This window comes from Medicago truncatula, chromosome 6 (assembly GCF_003473485.1).
Source record: "Medicago truncatula cultivar Jemalong A17 chromosome 6, MtrunA17r5.0-ANR, whole genome shotgun sequence".
In the NCBI taxonomy this organism is placed as follows: Eukaryota; Viridiplantae; Streptophyta; class Magnoliopsida; order Fabales; family Fabaceae; genus Medicago; species Medicago truncatula.
Genome location: NC_053047.1, coordinates 40155973 through 40161972, shown reverse-complemented (window position 1 = coordinate 40161972; position 6000 = coordinate 40155973).

Here is a 6000-nt window from a genome sequence, read left to right as displayed (position 1 = left end):
AATGAAAATACATGTCTTCTTGGAAAGTTAGTTTGGGACATGGTCTAGTCCCCAAATAAATTATGGGTGAACCTTCTCTATACTAAATATTCAGTAGGGTCTAACATCCTTCATGCGAATGCAACCAGCAGCAGCTCTCCCTCTTGGGCATCTATCATTCGTGCCAAAGACATTCTCAAAAATGGGTATTCTTGGCGCGCCGGCTCGGGTTCATCCTCCTTTTTGTTCAGCAATTGGTGCTCTCAAGGGTTACTTGGCTCTTTGGTTCCTATTATTGACATTCATCTCACCGTCAAAGATGTGATAACTTTCAATGGCCAACACACTCAAGCTTTTTACACTACTCTCCCTCAATCTGTCGCTGACAACATAAACAATTTTCACACTAATTTCAATACATCTATTTACGATGCTTTTATTTGGAGACACAACAAAAATGATGCTTACTCCACTAAAAGTGGTTATTCTTGGTTACTTTCCTTCATGGAACCAGCTATCAATATTATTCCGCATCACTCATGGTCTTGGATTTGGAAGTTACAGGTGTCGAAAAAATACAAATTCTTTATTTGGCTAGCCTGTCATGACGCGGTCCCAACATTGTCCTTGCTCCACCATCGTCACATTGACGTTTCTGCAATTTGTGAGCGATGCGGTGAAGAGGAGGAATCTCTCATGCACTGTGTTCGTGATTGCAGAATTTCTAGTTCCATTTGGCATAAATTTGGCTTTTCGGATCCTAATTTCTTCTCTCCCACTTGTGCGCATGATTGGATAAAAGGCAGTGCCAAAGGCCCCCGTTCTATCATCTTCCTAGCCTGTCTTTGGTGGATTTGGAGGCACCGTAACCAAATGTGCTTCAGCAGCGAGTCTTGGTCCATCAGAAGGGTATGCAGCAGCATTCATAATTCAGCATATATAATTGAAAAGAGCTTTCAGCTGGCAGATACTCCTTCCATTTCAGACAGGCTGGTTTGATGGAATAGCAGCAACAGCTACAACATTCTCAACGTTGATGGAAGTTGTTTAGGCACTCCTAGCAGAGCCGGTTTTGATAGTTTAATCCGTAACAGCACTGGCTTCTTCCTCTCGGGTTTTTCCGGATTTCTCAAAGACTCGATGTGAATTCTTCTTGCAGAGCTCACAACCATTCAGAAGGGTTTAAGTCTAGCATCGGACATGTGATTGGAAGACTTAGTATGTTACTCAGACTCTCTGCTGTCCGTCAATCTCATTTTAGTAGAGGTTTCGAAATTCCACGCATATGCGGTGTTAATTAGTTCAAGACATCAAGGATATATTAGCTACCCGCAACTACACTATCCAGCACACTCTAAGAGAAGGGAATTATTGCGCCGATTTCATGGCCAAGCTAGGAGCTACATCAAACATTGAGTTATGTGTTCATTTGTCCCCTCCCCATGATATTATCGACATGCTAAGGAACGACACAATGAGAGTTTTCTTTCCAAGAGCTTGAGTTTTTCTGTTTTTTTTCCTTCCTGCTTTCCTTTTGTTTTCATTTTTATCTTTGTAACAAAAAAAAAAAAAAAAAAGATAAAACATTTGTGATAAAACGGTTTGAAATTAATGTTTTGTTGTGTAAACAAACTATCTTTCATGGTCAACTGCGAAGATTAATCTATCGTGTCTTACGAAATTTAAATAGGCAGCAAACTCTCCATAAGAATTTTAATGTTGATGCATGTCCAAACTCATAATTGAATATGAGATGTTGGTTAAACTAGAAGAGACTCGTGTCTCATCTTAGCGGTTGGAATTAATTTTTATTTCGGCTCCCTAAACTTGAAACTGCAAAAATTGAAAGTTATTGTTTCATGGGTTATATATGTTTTTGGTCCCTATAAATATACATAATTTTCATTTGTCCCTCAAAAAATTTCAATCTTCATTTTTTGTCCCTACTTTTAGGTCAATTCATGTGTAGCCTTCATCTTTTTGAATGAAAATTTCCAAAAATATTTAAAATATTATGAGACTCTCTTAGAATTTTTTAACAAAACATGAATTTTTAAGCAGCCAAAACTTTAAAATATTATGTTTTTTTTTTTTTGTTCTTTTTATCATGAACCCATTGATTTTAGATGACATCCTTTTGAGGCATGGATCAAGGTTTTTTTATTTTTTTTTTTTATTTTTTTTTTTATACTTCATTGAAGAGCATGTTAACATAATATAAAAGTCGGTTTAAGGATGCTAATATACAAAGTTAGATGGAGAACGTTAAACTTCTTGGATTCTCATATTACCAAAATTCTCGAATTATTAGATATATATTTGTTCGGATATTTATTTCTTTTGTTAAGTAGATTAATTGTTGGAGCATCTCACATATTTTAAATATAAAGAAGTAAGGTGTTTATGGTTCGAACCCCGACCTCTACACATATTATTTAATCTACCAATTAAATTAAGTTCGCAACATTTGTTTGGACACTTAGCTAGCTTTTAAATAAAAGTGAGATCGAACCACACAATTTAACACATATTAAAAAGTCAAAACATCAAACGAGTAACATCTTCTATAAAGAGAAAGTTGAGGACCTTTTTTTAGATATGACATACATGCATTTAAATATTTTAATCACTTTGTTTGCTTGTGATTTTCTGGTATTTCAATTGCCCTTTCCTTGAAGGTACCTTCCAAATCCCAACTAAGTATTTACTAATGATGAGTTTATGGGCCAACAAAGACATGACATGATGACATATATGTAACACTTGTCGACTAATAAGTGGATAAACACTTTGCATTTCATGTTGAATTTCATATTTGATCACCGTGCATCTTTGACAATTGATACCAAATCAGATGTGAAATCTAAAGTTTAGGTTTAATTAATTATTATCCTTTCACAATCAAAATCAATTTGAAATGTGCCAAATTTAATTAGTTTTGTCGCATGTAATTACTTTAATTATTAAAAAAATTCAACTTGTAATCAAGTTTAGGTAAGCTTACATGGAGATGGGACTAGATATAAATTGAATACAAGAAAACAAGCACATACTATATAGTGAAGTAGATTCCAGTCTCTGATTAATTAGTTGGTCAATTGATTTTGAAAAATGATTTGATTGTGATGAAGCAATGTTAAGTATCTGATTGGTCGGTTATTTGTTAAGTTAATTATATACATATAAGTGAATTAAGGTCTAAGTTTGATAAACAACTAAGAGGAAGATTTCCAACACAAGATTTATGATTCAACCAATCAGATTATACCAGAAATAATTTAAAACAAGTACTGTAATATTGTTTCTATACATTTCTAATTAGACGTCATCTAATGAATTTATTGTTTTAGTGAGCGTATTTAATTATGTGCTTAATTTGTACTATCTGATTAAAAAATATATTCTTTATTTCTTTTTGTCACTTCACTCATTTTATTTAACAAAAAGAATACTTTTATACATACTAGCAAAATACAAACACTCACGTACATGTCTTTTCACTTTTTTTAAGATGAACGTTTGAAAATTATGAACGATATTTTTTTAAGAAATTTTGATTTTAATTAACACTAAAAATATGAATGTTTGTTGTTTTCAAGTTATAACAAGTGTGGAAAAAGTGTGATGTAATGTGTAAAAAGTGTGGGAAAAGTGAATTATACCTTGGGATGAAGCTAAATCACCCTTATATAGGCGTGCATGACAATAACCGTCTTCGTGAAGTGCGGCGTCTCATCAAGAGGCCGTTAGAAGACATGTGTACGGTGTCGGATGCACGGAGGCGTACTTAGGTAGGGTGACATGCACCAGAGTTAGAGTGTTCGTCCAAGTGACGTGCATTGATTCGGCAGACACCTTGTTCACGTGTCAGCGTTGGATTGACTTTGTAACCAATCTACAACAATATTTTTTTTAGGCATTCATATGTGTTAGGTCCGGCTCTACATGCTTTTGTATTACGAGATTTAAGTTTTTTTATAGTTGAAATACATAAAAAAAAGTATTGAAAATCACGAATAATATTAATTTTGAATTGGCCTAAGTTCAATCCGCCAAACTAGTTGGATCATCAAAGAACACTTTTTGACAATGCACCAACAACACAACATAGCAAGTATGTCGATCTCATCAAATCTAGCTACACGATGAAAATCAAACATATTGATTGTTAAAGGTATGCATTTTGTAAATTCTAAAATTTCCACACTCATGATCGTAATTGATCGTTAGAGTATTTGTAGATACATCATCTTTGTTGAGGGATTGCCGTCATGCTTCCACCACTTCGATTGTCGATCTACGTCCACACCATATTAATATGGATAATGCTTTATGGACACCTTTTTTTCCATACACACATTATACCACTCCTATTTGAAAGTATGTGAGAGACACAAAAGGTGAATTTTGTATGTGTGTGAGGATCACGTAGACAAATGTCATAATTATATTTGAATGTACAAATGATACATGACACTTAAGGTGGTCTATGTATCACTATCCAATCAATATTCATAATTTTTGCGTGATATAAAGGTGCACAATGCACTTTGCCACTACAATTGTTTCAATAAAGTTTGATAAAAATAATAAAAATTGATAGCTAGCTAAACCATGACTTGTATCAAAAATGTCTTGTCAATAATCTAGGTAACGACTTAATTAAATTATCTCACGCCGACTTGTAAGATTTTGTTTCGATTTCTTTGTTAATCTAGAGTTAACTAAAAACGCGGACATTTAAGAAGGGTTGGGAGCTATAATAATTAAGTGTGTAATGGATGGTTTGATACAATTTTAATGAGAAAACATTCAACCATATAAAAAATAGTTAGTTTGGTTCAATTTTTACAATACTTATTTTTTCAAAATTTTAAATATCTAAACTTTTTTTTTTTTTTACAAATACTATATATTTTTATGCGATTAAAACAAGTACATGAGCTAATTTAATCGACTAGATTTGAATTTTTCTATTCATCATATCATTGATTTGGTTGTTACTTTCCTAATAAGTATCATATCAAGTAAGCTCTTTAATTGAAGCAACCTCTAAAATGCACCTCGGAACACTCGGTTCCAAGATGTTTATTATGTTGCAAAATATAATCCGACGTGATTTACGGATCATCGTCTAATCACAAAATTTGATTTCGTGTTTTATTGAATATGTTGTTGCTTATTCGGTTTGATATGAATTGTTGATGAATTTGATCTTGACTCGGTCCGAAACATTATCTCAAGGTCCACCAAGTTTTGCGAAGCTTAATTTCTCTCAAGCTTTGTTTGCGAGTTTGGAGGGGAAGGGAGGGGAAGGCTAGGGAAAAAAGGAATAAGTAAGTGGAAGAAATAGAGGAAAATGGGAAAGGAGGGCTTTGGGGGTTAACTTTTCTTCATAATACAAAACCCTCCTCATTTGGAGGAACTAAAAAATTGTATTGGAGGAGGGTTTTGGAGGGTTAATAAGAATTCTTCAAATTTAATTTATGTTGTTATAATATTTTTAAAATTAAAAATAAAGTAATCATATGCATTAATTTATCATTCTCTAAAAAACTACTCTTTTAAATTTTTTGAAAGATTTCTCTATTTTTTCTCATATTTTGCACCCCTCAAAGCCTTTCCTTTCCTTCCCCTCTAAACTCCCAAACAAAGCCTTAGAAAAAAGTCATGAGTTTGAACATGGACACTCTCTTTCTAACACGTTCTATAACACTCACTTTCTTATTTCATGTAGACACCACAAATTGAAAATGTATCTTACATAAAATGATCGGACTCACTTGAATTTCATCTAATAAAACAATAAATACTATAAAGAGTGTTAAAAATAGAGTGTTCCTATCATTCACCAATTCATTTATTGTAAATTAAAATTTAGGTGTTGAGAGAGCATTACTCCTTGAATAGGTCTTGTTGACTTAGAAAACCTAAAATATAATATTTTTTGATATGTTTGGATTTTGTTTATGAAAATTTATATGAAAGCATTAATTGACGTGACTGGGCAGTTTTACCTAA